This window comes from Pinus tabuliformis, chromosome 2_1, assembly GCF_031772625.1.
Source record: "Pinus tabuliformis cultivar Carrire ecotype Pingquan chromosome 2_1, CPIR1, whole genome shotgun sequence".
NCBI classification, from domain to species: domain Eukaryota; kingdom Viridiplantae; phylum Streptophyta; class Pinopsida; order Pinales; family Pinaceae; genus Pinus; species Pinus tabuliformis.
This window is the reverse complement of record NC_142299.1, coordinates 368970940-368992005: the sequence shown is the minus strand read 5'-3', so window position 1 is coordinate 368992005 and position 21066 is coordinate 368970940.

The following is a 21066-nucleotide window of genomic DNA, read 5'->3' as shown; positions in this document are numbered from 1 at the left end:
GTCATTCTTTGAAGTTTCCTCCACAACCTTTATGTATTTTGTAAGCTTTCCTACAAAGGAAAAATGCAAAGAAAAACTTATGAGTATGTAATACAAGCCAATCTAGATGTATGGAGGAAAACAAACGTGAAAGAGGAAACAATGGACAAGATACTTATCTTTTGGTAAAATGGTGAAGGCTCCCTCTCAATTCAATCTTTCTGAGGGATACCTACAACTTATAAAAAATAATTCAAGAATTTCTATCAAGACATATTAGATCTATGAACTATAAAAATCAAAACATAAAGCATTACAAAATCAAAAGTAGAAGGATATTAGTATCCCTAAAATACTTAAGAAAATAAATCTCCGACTTCAACTTTTTCAATTTTATTTTTCTTGGGTAGAGGTTAATCAACAAATATTGTATGTTCTCTTTCTCTCTTCTTATTCCTAGGATTTTCAGGACATTGATTCTTGTAGTGTCCCATCTTATGACAATTGTAACATTCAATTTTTGATAGACCAACCTTCTTCTTTGGTCCTTTAAATTTATTTTACTCTCCCTTCTTCTTGTGTTGAGTGGAATATGCATTGGAGCCGTTGTTCTCTTCATCTTCATTCTTGTCAACTACTAATGAGATGCAGGCTTCTTATTGACTGCATGCATGCCAGATTTATTCAAAGGATGGTGTGTCTTTTCCACTGCTAATACCTGATGCAATAGAGCTCCATGATTTTGGTAAACCTAATAGTGCAACAATCACAAGTTCTTTCTCTGGTACAACTTCATCAATGGCTTGTATTTCATCTCTTATTCGAGAGATCCTTACAAAATAGGAAGATATATTGTCATCTTTCGTCATCTTTATTCTTCTTAGTTCATTCTTGAGACTAGCTATTTGACCAATGTTCTTGATGGTAAATAGTTTGGAGAGAGCTTCATGCATCCCTTGTGCATTATTTTTGTTGGATATGTATGGGATTATATTGTCCTTCACTCCATCTACAATTTAGATTCATGGCCAAGATGTCAGTTTCCATGTACTTTTCCTTTCCTGTATCATCCATTGGTTTCTCAACTTTTCCTTGCACAAAATCCAATACTTTTCTTAGTAAGGATGAGATCTATCCTCTTCTTCCATTGCCTAGAGTTGGAGTCTCTTTCTACCTTATTTTCTATCTTGATTGAGGTTGCCATAGACTTTATAATGTCTTCCTTAATTTGAAATACTTTCTTCCCCGAAAACCTTTTTCTTAATCCTTCCTTCAATAGATTTTCAAGCTGCCTTTTTCATTCTCTTCTTTCACCTTAGATTTGATACCATGTTATAAAATAAAAAAGGCAAAAATATTCTCTTATTTTGACGATTACTTGTGACATTTTTGTATTCTTATTAACTTTTTTATGCCCTTCTTTTATCCTCTTCTCATCAATAAATCATCAAAATAAAAACATGAATATCAACGACACCATATATAGTCACTCAACCAAGGCTAAAACCCCTTATGAAGGGGAAAACCCAGTCAAAATCTTCCATTAGTAGATTTAAATCAAACTTGAGGCAATCTAAGACCTTAGATCAGGCCAAAAGATTCTCCTCACTCCACCAAGTCAGCCTTCAAGATGATTAGACAATCTTTAATAGTTAACCTTAGTCAAACAAATTCAACTCATAATTTCGTCCCTCCAGCTTCCAGAATCTCGACCTTACTGCAGATCTGAAATTTCGGCCCTCCTGCTTCAACCCATAAACTCACACATGTGGCAGAAAAGAGAGAAATTTGGCTTCTTCTTGCTTGGCAAATGTCTCCTTCTCCTTCACTAGGGTTTTCTCCTTCTCCTTAGGCATTTCACTCTTCTTTTTCTTCTCCAACAATCGTAGATCAAACTTGCTTTTCTTGTGCTCCAAATGAGGCCGAGTTGCTACATATATATAGTGGTTGTTGGCTCCCAATTAGGCCGACTTGGTGGAAGAGGCCTAATTGACTCATTTTACATCAAAATATTTTTCTTTCTTGATAAACAAAGTCCAAGAAGAGTCTCGTACATGATGAAAAGAACTACGACTCATGACATAAACCCTAGAAGCCGACAATGAAGGCTTTGACCGAAAAATAAATAAATAAAGCATGAAACCCATGTTAATAAATGATTTTTCTTTTACAAACAAATTTCCTTTTTCTTTCTTTTGACAAATATATTACATCACGATTCAAGTACAATTTTTAATACCGAAACTAGTTACATTCTTCAACACCATTCAATCCTCACCTATCTCTCATTATCTCAACATGATATGAGAACCAATGTGATCCTCCTTGACCTTCTTCACTATAGAGGAACCACTTCCCATGTAACTGGGCCTATCGTAGCATTAAGAGGTGTTAAAATGATGACACATGGATTGAATTTCAACTACAATAGATAGGAAATTGCACGTCCCAGAGTCTATTACCTAGAGGAATCTTTACGCAATGTTGAAGGGAGAGCTGAGATGACTCGACGCCGACCTATTGCGACAAGAATGAGGACCAATCAGAAGCAATATCAGCAACGATTTGGATCGACCAAGGCACGTAAGCCTAAAGATTCTTCCCCGGGAGTGCAATTGAGACATAAGTGGAGGGGAGTGGGATGATGCTAGCCCAGGCTGTGATGGCATAAATGCAGGCCTGACAACCCATTCATTGGAGCATGGAGTATGTGTGGACCCATAGACAGGTATGCCCATAGGGTCAACCTTGACACAAATGTTAAGGGTGCAATTGTAATAGGTCAAGTAATAAAGCCCGAGTGACAGGAATATTAGTGGCATATAACAACTCATTGTAAGTGGAACCACTTCCCATGTAATTGGGCCTATCGTAGCATGAGGAGGTTTAAAAATGGGGCCACATGGATGGGAATTTCAATGACAGCTGACAGGAACTTTCATGTCTCGAAGGAGGCCTCACACAATGTTGTAGGGAGAGTCACAATGACTCAACACTGGGCCGTCGTGATAGGAATGTGAACCCATCAAAAACATTGTCAGCACAATGGTGTGGACCCGCCTGGGCACGTAACCCTAGAGGTTATTGTAGAGTCTCTACTTTACACCTACTTGTCTATCATTTCCCTTAGTTTTTCCTCAGCTTTTCTTCACTTTTGCCTCATTTTCACTGTAAAACCACCCAGATCATTACATTAGGTGTCATTAGGCATGATCAAGTAAGTTTTGCTAATGGGTGACTGTTTGTTTAGATTTTGACATACTTGGAGGAATCCCGCAGCTATCTGATGATCCCGCAGCTATCTGATGATCCTGCAGCCTTTTTGTTAAACGCAAGGTTCCACGTGTCAGTTTTCCAGATGAGCCACATGGGCACTTAGGTATCAACGTGCTCGAGGTTCCTGTCCCATTTTTCCAGCCATCCACGTCATCTTTACCCCTGGTCAAAGCTGGTCAAGTTACGGTCAACTAAAGGCTGTTTAACGGTGATTGTGAGCTGCTAGGTCACGTCAGCTTAAACGGTGACTTGTCCACGTTTTGCAGATGGTAGGGGACATGATCCAACATGGGATTCATTGCCCATGACGACAGAAGCACCAGCTCATCCACGCAGCCGTATGATGTGTCTAGGAACCATAATTACGCATTACAGTTAGTTGTTTTTCAGTTAGTAGCTGTACGTGTTAGGCTATCCTAGAAATGCCTATAAATAGCTGCGTCTGCGTACGCTCAAGGGACTTTTTATCAGTTGTAATTTCTGAACTTGTGTTAATTTTAAGAGCGTTGTGAACTCTGTTTTTTTAGTGCTATTCTAGCACTCTGTTTTGTACACTTTTGCAAATGAAGGAATAGACATAGTGCTGTTTTGAAGCTTCCAGATCTCTGAGTTTTCTTGTGGCTGAATGAATAGAGGGCCCCTGTTCATCTTAGCCTCTGTAAAGTATTTTATGTTCAGTATTTACTTATTTTCTCATTCAGCATTCCTTTAAGCATGTATAGTTTCATTTATTTGATTTCTTTTCTTTCAAGCTGATCAGTATTACTTCTTTGCAGGTTTCTTTTAGCCCGGGATTTGTTTTTATGTGTGTGTGTTTGCTTTACAAACTAATGGTATTTGAAGTTGACAGATTCAAGTTGCTGCCTTGTTTTTATAGCTGATTTTTAATCTTATTTCTCAAAGAGCTGCTAACACATGAATGATCTTCTATCATAAATTGTTATCTTTTAAGATCAGAATACCACTAACTTGCAGCTGGCTTTGAGTGCTTTTTAGACTATTCTTTCACTACTTTCTAATCATACTTTGCATAGTACATATGGCTGAAGTAGAGAGTTAGAAAGAGCAAAACGTTATCACTAGTCTTTAAAGCAGATTTTCTCATTTTTAATCACTTTTCTAATTCAACTTAAGCTACTTTCTTTCCGTGCTTTACACAGTACATGTGTTTGAAGCAGCGAGTTAGAGAGAGATAATCTTTATCTTTGGTTTTAAAAGTGACTTTCTTTTCTTTTATTTGCAGCTGCATGAATGGTGTCTAGTGCCATTGGAAGTGGTTATTTGCTTTCAAAGTTATTTCAAGATCTTTCAAGTCATTTATTTCTTTCAAGCATTTCCTTTCAAGCAAGTAGTTAAAAATCACTAATCACACACTCTCACCCATTTAGGATTCACACTACACACACACCATCACTCACTTGTTTATAAATCATCATTCCATCTTAGGAACATAATTAACCACAACAACACCCCCAACGATAAGAAAACTCTAAGAGGTTACTTAAGTACATATAGTACACCTTCACTTCATCAGCTTACGAGCCCCGGGTTGACAATTAATACTAGCAATTTAGACAACACTAAATTGACTAAACATTTTGGCGCCGTTGCCGGGGAAGTGAAATTAAGTAGCCATATTCTTAGAAAAAAAAAACATAAAAAAAAATTTCAAGGAAAGAAGTTAATAGCCTATCTAAGTATGCTCTCCTCTTGCACTTCAAAGTGATCTGGAGGATCAGAAAGGAGAAAGTTATTGATTTAGTAGTTTCTTGAGTATGCTCTCTTCTTGCACCTAGAGTGACCTGGAAGATCAGAAAAAGAACTATTAACTTGACTTGAAGAAAAATAAAAAAAAATGACATGCATAGAGCTAGAGATTCTAGAGGAAGGTTTTTAGCTAGAGCTCGAAGTTCAATCTTTTCAAGTCCATCTGCTTCAAGAGAGAGACAAGAGACACCTCCCTTATCTCCAACCGAAACTCCTAGTCCTAGAATTCTTGGAATTCAAGAGCCTAGAGTTGATTCTCCTACACCTTCTATTGAGTTTGAACCAGGAAGAGACTCTTCTCTTTCTCCTACAGGAAAACCAATTGTAATTGAGGAAATAGACTCACCTGAAGAAGAAAGAGAAATCTCTTCTCATTCACCCTTTGTAGAGGAACCGGAAGATTTTGAAATCCCTAGGAGAATCATCATGGCAGAGGAAGAAGGAGGTGGTAGAGGTAGAGGTAGAGGAGGAGGAGGAAATAACAATAATAATGGAGGAGGTAGAGGTCCCATTGGAGGAGGAAATAGAGATGGGGATAATTCATTTGGGTTTCCCATTGTTAATGAGGATTCCCGAGCCACTATGAAAAACATATCACCATCCGTCCTCCCAAATTTCCATGGGTTAAGAACTGAGGACCCTGAAACATTCTTGTTTGAATTTGAAGTTGTGTGTCGAACCTATGACTATCTGGATGATACTCAGAAACTCAAGCTGTTCCCCTCAACATTAAAAGATCAAGCTTTGAAATGGTTCATGGGGTTACTTACTCGATCCATTAGGACTTGGGATGAAATGAAACAAACCTTTTTGGATAGGTATTTGGACTATTGTATGCCTACTAATCACAAGGACGAGGTATTTAAAATGATGCAAAAAGAAGATGAGAGCTTAGAAGATTTGCTTGAAAGGTTTCAATATAACTTAAAAAGAGCAAAGATGAGTAGCCTGGATGAAGAGACCTTAAAAGCCCTCTTATTAAAAGCCATTAGGGATGAATGGATATATATCTTAAACATGATGGGGAAAGGGGATATCTCTCAACTTTCTCTCAGCGATATAGCAGAACTTTGTATCCCTCTCTCAAGGGGCAAATCAAAAACTCAAAAAGGGCCTAGAGATCCTTCTCTCCTTAGGGCAAATAAATCTGCAACAGGATCCGTGAGTAGGGCTGAAATCGGCAGTATGCTTGATGAATTTAAAACTGACATCTTAGGGAGTCTTAGTGAACAAATTGATACCCTTAAGATCCAAAACAAACAAAAAGCAGAAGCTGAGGCTATGACCATTTTTTGCCCGAAGTGTAGAAAGAAGCATGCTTTAAGGGAATGTCCCTTGGAAGCAAATGTTGTAGAAACATGTGTCATTTGCTCAGAAACTCATGAGACCAAGGATTGTCCTTCAATCCCTGGCCTCAAAGCAGTCTTTCAAGAGGATCCAAACACACTTGAATCTCTCTGTTTTGTTGCAAGGAGACCTTGGCAAGGACAACAGAATCAAGGGTTTAACAACTCTATGAATTCTCAATCCCAACCAAATTGGAATCCTTGGCAACAACCTTGGCCTCAACCACAAAATGCTTTTCAAGCATGGTTGCAAAGCATGCAAAATCCTTATGCGAGACTTGCTCAATTCTATCAATATCCTCCATCATTTCAGAATCAGCAAGCTCCCCAACTTCCAAATCAAGGTCAACAATTATCATTGCCATACCCTCAACAACAACAAACTCCTCCACAAAATCAAAATTCTCAACTCACCCAGCAGAAGTCAAATCAACTTCCCTCTCAGCCATTACCAAACCCAAATAATAGGAACCCTCAAAATGCTTATGTGATGGAAGGTCAACCATTCCCTACCTATATGGTTGTTCCTCTCAATGAAGTACAACTCAGATCAGGTAGAATCTTAGATCAACCTTCCACAAGTGTTCAAGAACCAAGCATTTCTGAGGAAGAATCTCTCAAAGTCAATAAAGGTTCTGAAGTATCACTTCAAACCCAAAAAGAAAAAGAATCAACTCCCTTAGTTGAGCAACCCACATCTTCAGCTACTCCTCCTTTTCCTGAAAGATTGCAAATTGACAAAGGAGTGGAGAAGCAGATTTGGTTGCCTGACTATAGCTTTCTAGATGAATTGAAAAATGTATGTATCAAGATTCCCTTGTTAACAGCCATTAAGGAGATTCCCATTCTAGCAAAGACGATAAAGGAGTTGAGTTTGAAAAAAACAATAAAAAGAACCAGAGATACCAAAAGGATACATCTAGTTGGAAAAATTGCAGACATTATGATGGGTAAGATTACCATGCAAAAGTATGTGGATCCCGGTAGTCCTATTGTCAAAACTCATATTAATGGGGTTGAAATCCCAAATACCTTGATTGACTTAGGAGCCGCTATCAACATCATGAGTAGACAGACCATGGATCAGTTAAAGCTTCCTAACCTTCTCTTTACACCTACTTTGCTGCAACTTGCAGATAGATCAATCATTAAACCTGATGGTGTATTAGAAGACATTCCTGTCTCTCTAGATTCTTGGGAATATCCAGTTGATTTTATGATTTTAACTCCCAAGAACAATCTAGGAGGACATCCTCTTATTTTAGGAAGACCTTGGCTGGCCACAGCTGATGCTTTCATAAGTTGTAGGTCTGGGGACATGTACATATCAGATGGTAATTCTACCAAGAAATTCAACTTGTATCCTCCCGCAAAAGCAATAACAGAAATAGGAGAAGATGAGTGGATTGATGATGAGGATACCCTTCAACCTGTTCTAACCATCTCTGAGATTAGTGAGGACAGTCAAATTCTAAATACATTAGAAAATTTTGAGATACCTTTAGAATATGACTCTTCACAGTTTCAGTTAGATGCAGACATTGAATATCTCTCCTCTAGACAGATGTCTCTCTTCTCAATGGAAGAGTTTGGTAGTTCTACAGTTGAAATCTTTCCTGGAAAAACATTAAACATTAACAAGAACTTGGAAAGACTACAACAAGAAGAATTAACTAAACTGTTGCAAAAACATTCCACTGCCTTTGCATGGGAATACACACACATGAAAGGAATCGACCCTAAGACTTGTATTCATCACATTTATATTGAAGAAAACAGCAGACCTATTAGGCAGCCACAAAGACGGATGAATCCAAATCTTAGGGAAATTGTGAAAGAAGAACTTCATAAATTGCTCAAGGTAAACTTCATTTACCCCATTTCAGATAGCCAATGGGTTTCTCCCTTGGTTATAGTGCCCAAAAAGAATGGTAAATGGAGAGTTTGCATTGATTATCGAGAATTGAACAAAGCAACCTTAAAGGATCATTTCCCTTTACCTTTTATTGATCAGGTACTAGACACTTTAGCAGGTAAAAAGTATTTCTCATTCTTGGATGGTTTTAGTGGTTACAATCAAATTCAGGTAGCACCTGAAGATCAAGACAAAACCACATTTACTTGTCCTTGGGGAACTTTTGCCTACCGAGTACTCCCTTTTGGATTGTGCAATGCACCCGCTACATTTCAAAGGGCTGTACTAGGAATCTTTTCAGATCTGATTCATGATTGTGTAGAGGTATACATGGACGATTTCACAGTTTATGGTAATACATTTGAAGAAGCTTTGGCAAATTTGGAAAAAGTACTGGTAAGATGCAAGGAAACAAATCTTTCTTTAAGTCATGAAAAGTGTTTTATGATGTTTACTGAAGGGATTGTTTTAGGACATCATATTTCAGGAGATGGAATCAAAGTTGATAGATCTAAAGTTGAAGTCATCTCTAAGTTACCTATTCCTAATTGCCAAAGGGATGTTAGAAGTTTTCTTGGATTTACTGGTTATTATAGAAGATTTATTGAAAACTTCACTAAGATAGCATCCCCTCTTTTCAAACTCCTTACTAAAGATTGTGAATTTAAGTGGGATCCTGAATGTCAATCTGCCTTTGAAGCCTTAAAGACTAGAATATCTGAAGCACCCATTCTAAGGGGTCCAAATTGGAAACTCCCTTTTCACATTTCTACTGATGCTTCAGATACAGCTTTAGGAGCTGTTTTGGGACAAAAGGATTTGATCCCTTATGCCATTTATTACACAAGTAAGAATTTGACTCCCACTGAGTTAAATTACACTGTTACTGAAAAGGAATTTCTAGCCGTTGTTCATGCGATAAACAAGTTTAGACACTATATAACCGGCTATGAAACCTTTGTCCACACTGATCACTCTGCCATTAGATACCTCATGAACAAACCAGTCACTAATGGTAGAGTTACAAGATGGCTTTTGCTTTTACAAGAATTCAACATAACTGTGTTAGATCAACCAGGTAAACAGAACACAGTAGCTGATTTCTTGTCTAGAATCCAAAACACTAATGAGGACTCTCCTGTAGAGGATAAATTTCCAGATGAGTATTTGTTTGCAGTAACTACCAAAACCCCTTGGTATGCTGATATTGCTAATTATTTAGTTACTGGAAAGTTACCTTTACATTTATTTCCTAATGAGAAAAGGAAAATCATTCAGGATAGTTCACATTATTCTTGGATTTCTAATGAATTGTTCAGAACAGGGCCAGATTTGATGATCAGAAGATGTGTACGGGAGGATGAAATGCCTGACATCCTTAAGGCATGTCATGACGAACCTTGTGGCGGACACTTTGCTGATAAGAGGACTGCTTATAAAATCCTTTCATTAGGATATTATTGGCCTTCTCTCTTTAAGGATGCAAAGCAATATGTTAAAAGGTGTGACAGTTGTCAGAGAGTTGGGAGACCAACTCTTTCAAATGAAATGCCACTACAGCCACAGGTATGCATCGAACCCTTCGAGAAATGGGCTCTAGATTTTGTTGGACCAATTAATCCGCCATCCAAGCAAAACAGATATATATTGGTTTGTACTGATTATGTTACTAAGTGGGTAGAAGCTATAGCATTGACTTCTGCTACTGAAAATTCAGTTGTTCAATTTCTTTTTAAGGATATTTTCACTCGTTTTGGTGTCCCAAGAGAAATTGTAACAGATCAGGGGAGCCAATTTACATCAAGAATGATGGAGAAGCTGATGGAGGAGTATAAGATCAAGCATAGAACATCTACTCCATACCATCCGCAAGCGAATGGTCAAGTAGAATCTACAAATAAAGTTCTTGAAAGCATCATCACAAAGACTGTTCATCTTCATAGAAGAGATTGGGCGGAAAGGCTTCCTGAAGCCTTATGGGCCTATAGAACTACATGGAGGAATACCACAGGACATTCTCGCTATGAACTTGTTTATGGGAAGGAAGTCCTGTTTCCCATTGAGTTCCAAATCAAGACCTTCAAGACAGCAGTTCAATTGGGGATGAGCTTATCAGAAGCCCAGAAGCACAGAATGGACCAGTTAAATGAACTAGATGAAATGAGACAAGATGCAATTCTAAGGACCGATCTAGTTCAGCACCAAAGAAGCAAATGGCATGATCGACATATCAAAGAAAAGAAGTTTCAAAAGGGTGATTGGGCACTCTTGTTTGATTCAAAATTTAAGGACTTCAAAGGAAAATTTCAAACTCATTGGCTTGGGCCATATGAGATTGATGAAGTCTTTAATAATGGAGCAGTTAGAGTGAAGACTATTGATGAACTTCAAACTCCCTTTATTGTGAATGGCCACCGGTTGAAAATTTACCACAAGCCACTCTCAAAGGAGGAGTTTGTTAAATTGTTCCAAGGCGATTCTGAAATGAGGCTGGTGGAGAAGAATTCTTCTCCTCCATCAGCCTAATCTCTGTTTCTTTCAATTCCAAAAAAAAAAAAAGAATAAATGTATGAGCCTGAAAACCAATCTCTGATTGGCAGTCTCATGCAGAAAACATAAGGTGAAAATCAGGGTCACCTGACACCTCATGTTTTCCAAAAAAAAAAAAAAAAAATCTCTCTCTCTCATCTCATTTCGCCATTTCATCCATTCCATCTCACCATCTCATTCCATCTCACCATCCTCACTTCACCTCACTGTTTTCCACCCATTCATCCATTCATTCATTCCATTTCATTTCATTAATAAAGTTTTTTTCAGGAACTAAAGTTATTTTGTGCAGCTGAAGGACACCATTGCAGTTCCCGCAGCTATTTGGCAATTCTGCAGCCATTTAGCCTTTCTGCAGCCCTCTGCACCTGCACAGAGAAACACAGTCTGTCTGAGAAATATTTACAGTTCAAAAATCATCAATGACAAGTAGGAAAGAATCATGTAATAGCAATAAAGTTGACAAAGGGTTAGTGGCAAATTATCAGAAAGCAAATCAAACGCGGATCTGAGGTACGTTTTAAATCTTAAACCTATAGTTATTTCATTACGCAGAATTTTCTGGGTTATGTCTTTTTGGCCACTAATTGTAATGATTACCCATTTTCTCTACCATGCGACCACATATCCACGAATCCTCCACATCTATCAGTTCATGATAACCACGATTTCGAAAATCACCGTCGGCTGCTTCTGTCATTAAGGCTTTCGTACCCTAGTGACGTAACCTACCGTATTACGACTCTCTCAGTCCTCATCCCACAGCCATGTGTTAACCTACGACCGAAATCTGAGAATCTAGCCGTTTCACTCATTATTTCGAAACCCTCTACGCTCATAACACTCCATTTCACGCTGTTCCATTCTCTCATCTCCCTCATTCTGTTTCACTCACTACGATTGCCTCCATAAACCATACTCTGTTTTTCCTCTCTGCTCATTCTGAGAAACAGTGAATACGTATAGCCAGTAAAGCCACCGTTTCACTGTGTTCACACTGTTTGTCCACCATTTAACTCTGTTCAAGCCGTAAATTCTCTGAGTCTAAGGCTGTTACTGAACCCATACATCCTCTGTTCCATAAAATTCTGAACAAGAGCCAAGGATTTTCTGTGTAAAGCCACCATCAAAATCGTGTTTTAAGACAGAGTCGTAGGGTCAATGGGAAAACTTTTAAGGGCTGAACCAGAAGGTTCGAAATTCTTGGAGGCATATCCTCAAGTTGAGGAGGCATTGCAAAAAGCCAATTGGCTACAGTGCATCAAGAAGTTTAAAGGCTACCACAAGGAAGTAACAAAAGCCTTTGCAAGGTCATTCAAAGATAAAGACAGTCAAGTGGAGGTGGGTGATTTAACATTTGCAGTCAGTGAGGGGAGCATAGCAAAAGCTACATCTCTTCCACAAACTGGAGAACGGTGGTTCAAAAACCGGGCAGTCCAGGATCAACAATGGAAGCAGATTTTTAAAAACCCAGGTATGGACACAAGTATCTTCACCAAAGGAATCCCTGTCTCTCATGTTAAAGAAGAATGGAAAATTTTACTGTTGTTAGTGCAAAAGTTTTTCACATGTGAAGGGAGATTTGGGGTTTTATACGTTTATCATGGTAAAATTATGCTGCAATTTCAAGGAGAACATGATATAAATCTTCCCTACTTTCTATTCCAAAGCCTTAGAAAAATGTGTTCCATGGCTCAAAAGAATCCACGAAACATTGAAGCATATCTTGGTCATCATAGTCTTGTCAAGTTGTTAGTGGAGGAACAATTAAAAGCCAAACGAGACACCTGGGAGAGATTCCTTGTGAGAAATCATTTTGAAGAAGCTGGAGAAACCTCTGTGCCTAGAAAAAGTAGAAGAAAAAGAAAAGAGGATACCCCTGAAACTGATATCTTAGAGGGAACTGTCCAAGGACAGACTGTAGAGGAAATAGAAGTACATCATCCTGAACATGAGATTGAGCCTGAACCTACTGTGGACAGTGCTCAAGAGATTATCTCATAAACCCTCTCTGAACTTGCCAAAGAAGCTGCCAAAAAGAGAAGAGAAGATAAAAAGAAACAAAAGCAAGACAAGGGAAAATCCATAGTTCAAGAAACTTATCAGACTCCAGAGCATTCTAGTGATGAAGAGAGAGATAGCCAGCCCTTAGCACAAAGGTTAGCTAAACTCCATGAGAAAATTGCCCTCTCCAAGAAAGTAAAAGTACAAAAACCAAGGAAAAAGGCACAAAGAGAAACACAGAGTGTTGCCACTGTAAGAAGGAGTAGCAGATTGCAGAATAAAGATAAAACCACAAGGACACTTTTCATTGATCTAAGCACACCTGAGAAGGGTGCTATAAAATCAGATTTTGAAGGTAGTCCACAACATGATGAAGCTACCCCTCCAAGGGAGGACAGTCCATTTCAGCAGGAGTTTGAAACAGAAATTGAGCATGCACACAGTCCAAGAAAACCACCAATGATTGATCCAGCGCAGCAAGAAGCATACAATTATTTTGAAACATTGGAGCAGACCACTGCTGGTCCAAGTAATATCCTACCTCATGAGCAGCAAATAGATGTACTCAAATAAGAGATCTTTGAACTTGAAGTGCTAAATCGCCACATTAGGCAGGAAAATGAGAAATTGAAGGAACAAGCAAACATTGACAAAATGCTTCATAATAACACCATGCTGCACCTAGCCGTCTGCAAAAAGAAAAGCAATGAACTGAAGAAGAAATGTAGAAGGCTAAACAGAGCACTAATCAATTTGAAATTCATATGCTTGTTCAAAAGACCAAAAGTCAATATCTCTACACAGAGGAAGAAGAGGAGGTTGGATGTCCTAGCAGAGGCATCCCAGCAGATGGATTGAGCTGTGTTTTCATTGCATGAGGACATGCAATACCCTCGTAGTGGGGGTATGTAGAGTCTCTACTTTACACCTACTTGTCTATCATTTCCCTCAGTTTTTCCTCAGCTTTTCTTCACTTTTGCCTCATTTTCACTGTAAAACCACCCAGATCATTACATTAGGTGTCATTAGGCATGATCAAGTAAGTTTTGCTAATGGGTGACTGTTTGTTTAGATTTTGACATACTTGCAGGAATCCCGCAGCTATCTGATGATCCCGCAGCTATCTGATGATCCTGCAGCCTTTTTGTTAAACGCAAGGTTCCACGTGTCAGTTTTCCAGATGAGCCACATGGGCACTTAGGTATCAACGTGCTCGAGGTTCCTGTCCCATTTTTCCAGCCATCCATGTCATATTTACCCCTGGTCAAAGCTGGTCAAGTTACGGTCAACTAAAGGCTGTTTAACGGTGATTGTGAGCTGCTAGGTCACGTCAGCTTAAACGGTGACTTGTCCACGTTTTGCAGATGGTAGGGGACATGATCCAACATGGGTTTCATTGCCCATGACGACAGAAGCACCAGCTCATCCACGCAGCCGTATGATGTGTCCAGGAACCATAATTAAGCATTACAGTTAGTTGTTTTTCAGTTAGTAGCTGTACGTGTTAGGCTATCCTAGAAATGCCTATAAATAGTTGCGTCTGCGTACGCTCAAGGGACTTTTTATCAGTTGTAATTTCTGAACTTGTGTTAATTTTAAGAGCGTTGTGAACTCTGTTTTTTTAGTGCTATTCTAGCACTCTGTTTTGTACACTTTTGCAAATGAAGGAATAGACATAGTGCTGTTTTGAAGCTTCCAGATCTCTGAGTTTTCTTGTGGCTGAATGAATAGAGGGCCCCTGTTCATCTTAGCCTCTGTAAAGTATTTTATGTTCAGTATTTACTTATTTTCTCATTCAGCATTCCTTTAAGCATGTATAGTTTCATTTATTTGATTTCTTTTCTTTCAAGCTGATCAGTATTACTTCTTTGCAGGTTTCTTTTAGCCCGGGATTTGTTTTTATGTGTGTGTGTTTGCTTTACAAACTAATGGTATTTGAAGTTGACAGATTCAAGTTGCTGCCTTTGTTTTTATAGCTGATTTTTAATCTTATTTCTCAAAGAGCTGCTAACACATGAATGATCTTCTATCATAAATTGTTATCTTTTAAGATCAGAATACCACTAACTTGCAGCTGGCTTTGAGTGCTTTTTAGACTATTCTTTCACTACTTTCTAATCATACTTTGCATAGTACATATGGCTGAAGTAGAGAGTTAGAAAGAGCAAAACGTTATCACTAGTCTTTAAAGCAGATTTTCTCATTTTTAATCACTTTTCTAATTCAACTTAAGCTACTTTCTTTCCGTGCTTTACACAGTACATGTGTTTGAAGCAGCGAGTTAGAGAGAGATAATCTTTATCTTTGGTTTTAAAAGTGACTTTCTTTTCTTTTATTTGCAGCTGCATGAATTGTGTCTAGTGCCATTGGAAGTGGTTATTTGCTTTCAAAGTTATTTCAAGATCTTTCAAGTCATTTATTTCTTTCAAGCATTTCCTTTCAAGCAAGTAGTTAAAAATCACTAATCACACACTCTCACCCATTTAGGATTCACACTACACACACACCATCACTCACTTGTTTATAAATCATCATTCCATCTTAGGAACATAATTAACCACAACAACACCCCCAACGATAAGAAAACTCTAAGAGGTTACTTAAGTACATATAGTACACCTTCACTTCATCAGCTTACGAGCCCCGGGTTGACAATTAATACTAGCAATTTAGACAACACTAAATTGACTAAACAGTTATTCCCCAAGAGTGCAAGTAAGAAGAAATTTGAGGGGAGTGACATGACGCTAGCCCATGCTGTGGTGGTATACAATGGCCTTGACAACTCGTTCATTGGAGCATGGAGTATGTGCAGACCCATAGATAGATAAGACCGAAGGGTCAACCCTAATGAAACTGTTAAGCATGCAATTGCAATGGGCTGGGTAACAGAGTCCAGGTGATAAGAATATTGACAACAAAGAATGTATGTATGTATGTGTGTATGTATGTATGTAAATGCATATGATTTTCATTTTAATGGGTAGCGTGCCGTTACAGAACCCAAACCCATGAATGGATCAACAACAAATAAACAATTTCCCAGTGGTGTTGAGATGCTAGCCAAGTTGGTATAGCCACGTGGTTGCCACTTGGCCAGGTTGATGATGTGGCATTTTCTTATGTGTTAGAAATTCAAATGGTCACAAGTCGAATTGAAGTAAAATTTTATATCACCAAAATCGTCTTGACGAGACAAACATAATGATGATGTTGAACTAAGGTTTTAAGTAATTTGAAGAGACTAAAATTTTTAGATCCCATTTCCATAATGACACCTTGGATCTTGGGAGAGTATAGTAACCACCCCCTCTTAATCGGTGTTATGGTGAGGATTAGGAGGGGGCAACTATATACACCATTTTGTTTACATGGCACCCATAGAGACTACATAGGGAACCCAAAGCTAGCATTTGGACGCATGAAGATGCTTTAAGGCTTGATTTGAGGACTCTTCTTCAAATTGATGGTTGATCATGATGTTTAGAAAATCATTTAGCCCTTCTAGTGCACCTTTGGAGCATTTTGAGCCCTAAAAGGTCATGACATCATGCTTATTGAGGGCTTACAGCTCAAACATGTGGAAATTTATTGACATATTTTAGTTGTTGAGCTATTGGGTTGGCTTGTAACCCATTTAATTTGTGTTTACTCAAAATTAAACATGTTTTAGTGGCTTTTAGTGGATTGTTATATGTTATAAACCTCCTATAAAAGGAGATCACCACTTTTCATTTATGAGCATCACAATTATGGATTTCAACCTCTCTAGAAGAGCTCGACTTAGCCTATTATACTTCACTACTTGAGGAGATGTGATCTTCTATGGATTTTTGCTAAATGGAGACTAGTTTTTGCGTTGGATACATCTTTTTAAGATTGAAAGAAGTCATGTTCTATGATAATTTGTGAGTGTTTATTGCATACCTTTTATGGTTTTACACATAACAAAATATTGCTAGGATTTCTATTGATTCCTTGTATAACATTTTTTATTGGAAAATCTTGGTAAATTCTTGTCTGTTTAATCTATATTCATTGAACTCCCTAGAAAACCTCCTAGAGATCATTTTTCTAGTTAATTTCTCCCCTCATAAAAATATAGCTAAGGTTAGAAAGTGAAAACTAAGGCTTTCCCTCTTAGTCCTTGCAAAAGGTTGATATATCCATGGTTTGAATCCTAAAGACTCTGTCACCCAAGTAGGGAAAAGGCATTGGGATCCCTCTGATGATAAAAAAAAATGAAAACTTTTACCGTCCCTTTCTCTCTCTCTCTCTCACTCTTTTTCAGTCCTTCAAGGAACGTTACTAGGGCTAGGGCAGGGGTTGAATTAAATTAGGACTTGAGCCACTAAAGCATTGGAGCTAATTTGGCATCTTTTCATTTTGTTGGACCTCACAAACTCAAAATTTAGCAGTTTTCTTGGTGAAAAATTCTTTATTAGGGTTGACATCATCAACCGTAGGTAAATTAATGCCCTAGTAAACCCTACTTCTACACAAGGCTTCTACTTAGGGCTTATTAAAAGTTTACCATTCCATTTTGTTGATTACATCTTTGAAGTAAACCTCTTCATTGTGGTTTTATGACTAAAGGCACCCTTATTGAGTCATATCGTGAAACCCTAGAACTCAAGTACACTTTTATAGGCTTATTTTATGGTATGTTGCTCCTTGACATAAATATTTCTACCCTAATCCAATTAAGAAGTACCTTTATTAAGCCCTTCTCTTGCATCACCTTAAACCTATTGACTTAGAATACCTCTTAGGTGACATATAATGGGAAGCCTCCTATGTGGTGAAATTCCATTGGGGAGCGGGAAGTGCAGTGCTAAGGTGACAGTGACATCCACCTTATTATTGTGTCTTAGCATGTTTCTTCCCCTTGTAAGGCTTGCTAGACTTTTAGGCAACAAGACCCTAATGTCTTGCTCCTTAAAAGACTTCTCTTTAAGACAATTATAAATATATAATGGAGATGGAATGATGATGACATCATAAGTGCTCTCTTCTCCCTTATATATACAATAGGAGAGGGAGCCTAACATAAAATAAGGACACATTTCCATATGAGTAACCAACAAGGAAACCTACAATGAAGCACTCTACAATACAAGGATATACAAATGTCATGCAATGGTTTATCCAACTACTATTATAAAATGCCATTTGTACATAATTCTCCTTGGGCTCAACACCGCTCCTCCAAGCTAATGTGCTCTCCAACAAGTTGTTAGCCCAACACTCCCTCTTCCATAATTTTTCGCCATCCAAGTGTCCTCAGGTAAGGCACTCCTTTAACAATGTGCCAAATTTCTTCCCATGCACAATTCTCCTCAACATGTGTGCCAATGTGGCCACTAAGATCCAATGCTCACCCTTGACATATGTGCTTAAGTCCATCACCAACCTCCATTAGTATGATTTTCAACCCAACCATGTTTGAGGTGTACACCAAATGACCCTAAGATCCAAGGGCTAAGTGCCCTCCTCCAAGTACCCAATAGTCCTCCCCCTAGGTGGGTACCTATCTTAATCAATGTATCTACTCCTCCATTGTTTGAATTCAATGAGTTAGTCATCATACCAATTAGAGTAACAACCTCCTAGATAAGGGTGTCATCTCAACACTCTAACCAAGGTCCATCATCCACCCGAACTAAGACATCCATGACTCCATGAAGAATCACCAAGGGACTAGGAGTTATTATATTCAATTATGGCACGATGTTCTCTTGTAATGTTCTTATAAGCCTATTGTGTTTTTCTAATTTGAAACAAGGTTTGCTGAAGTATTCACCACATATCTTCTATCTCCTAGTGATATAAAAAAGTAACCATAGAAACAACTTGTTATGTCACTCCTTCCACATATGAGCAATTAAATGACAATGATGTTTTGAGCAATCCATCTCCTCCAACTACTCTTAAATCGTTTAAAGGCTATGCTCAAGTGGGCCATTTCCACACTTGTAGATGCTACAAATTTTCTTGAAAGCCCCTTAGGTATCTCCTCCACCATAGGCCCTCATTTCCATGGTCCATGACATGCCCAACAACTTTTGTATTTGTGCACCTTTGTCACTATGGAGCACATTATCTACCACTAATGATCCCATTACGTTGCTAAGGTTGAGATATGGTGTTCAACAAGGGATGATATGTAATGCCATCTTTATTTCAATCCTTGATCAACATTATGGAGGGGTATGCCACTCTTATGATGTAATGTCTTCTCTCTGTGGACCCTAATTCAAGTTAAGGGGAGAGATTGAAATTAAGGGAGTATGTCACTCTTCTGATGTAATCTCTTCTCTCCATGTTCCTCAATTCAAATCAAGAGAACATGATGAAATTAATGTAGTAATATTTGTTGAAATGGTAATAATCTTCAATTATGATTACTTGTTATTATGAATAATTACCTTCATTATTGTATTAGCAAGATAATGTTTAATAAATGACCTAGCCAACTTTATTTTATATTACTCTAGGTGGCTAAGGCCTGCCTAAGCATTTATGTGGGATTATAACCCCCTCATGGGGGAAGGGAACCACCACGTAAGTTATGCATAAATGAACACCTCGTGATTCATTTGCAACACCACAATAATTTAGTGATTGACTATTTATCTTATAGTCACTTACACTTTGTGTTTCATCTTGTTTGAGGGCCGCCTTGTCTTCTCTTTTCAAGCTTAACATTTCACATGTGCTTGTAATATCTCACACTACAACCATAATGCTTTAGTTTAATGTTTTAATCAATGTTTCTCTCTCTCTATATTACTGTAGGTTGCACGGTTTGTTAGTGGTTCCATTTGTTACAAAACCAGAAAGGCAAAAAGATTCTCTTGTTTTGACAATTACTTGTAATATTCTTATATTCTTATTAACTTTCTTTACGTTCTTCTTTTATCTTATTCTCATCAAGCAATCATCAAAAAAAAAACATGAAGATCAATGACACAAGATATAGGCACTCAAGCAAGGCTAAAACCCCTCTGAAGGGGATAACCCAGTCAAACTCTTCCATTAGTAGATTCAAATTAAACTTGAGACAGTCCAAGACCTTAGACCAGACCAAATGACTCTCCTTCCTCCACCAAGTCATCCTTTCAAGATGATTATACAATATTCAATAGTTGACCTTAGTCAAACAACTTCAACTCAGAATTTCGTCCCTCCAGCTTCCATAATTTCGGCCCTATTGCAGATTTGAAATTTCAGCCATCCCACAACAACCAAAAAACTCACACGTGTGGTAGAAAAGAGAGAAATTCAACTTCTTTTTCTTGACAAGTGTCTCCTTTTCCTTCACTAGGGTTTTCTCCTTCTCCATAAGTATTTCACTCTTATTTTTCTTCTCCAGCAACTACATATCAAACTTGATTTTCTTGTGCTCCAAATGAGGTCGAGTTGCTACCTATATATAGTGGTTTATGGCTCCCAATTAGGCCGACTTGTCTTCTTGGAGGTCGACTTGGTGGAAGAGGCCTAATTGACTCATTTTACATCAAAATATTTTTCTTTCTTGATAGATAAAGCCCACTAAGGGTCTATTACATGATGATAAGAACTATGACTCATGAAATAAGCCCTATAAGCCTACAATGGAGGCTTTGACCTAAAAATAAATAAATAAAGCATGAAACCCATGTTAATAAATGATTTTTATTTTACAAATACATTTCCTTTTTCTTTCTTTTGAAAAATATATTACATCATGACTCAAGTGCAATTATGAAGATTGACACTAGTTACATTCTTCAACACTTCCTCTTAATTAGGGAGGTGTTTATAATTACATATATACAAAGGTATATGGAGGATCTCAAAATTATATGCTCTACGAAGAGTCACAACACACACAGTGCTTTGAATTATATACTTGACAAAGGTATCTAATCATTTGGGACTAAGGTGTGTTACAAGCTTCAACTACTCAAGGTACCATCAAGTTTTAGCTCCAACACAACCCTAACAATACAAGTATCGTATATAAGGTCAGAGCTCCACAATACCAATGATACCCTCCCTACTTCGGGATGTAGACATCATCACATGGTGACCATATGTCCTCCCAAGCATCTTGTTGCCCCAAGATGCTTCATCTCTCCTTATTAACTAAATTAGATATATCCACTAGTCCAAGCATTATTCAAAATGTTCAACCTACTTATGGAGAGATCTTGCACAATCACAACCCCAATTAGTAATAAAATT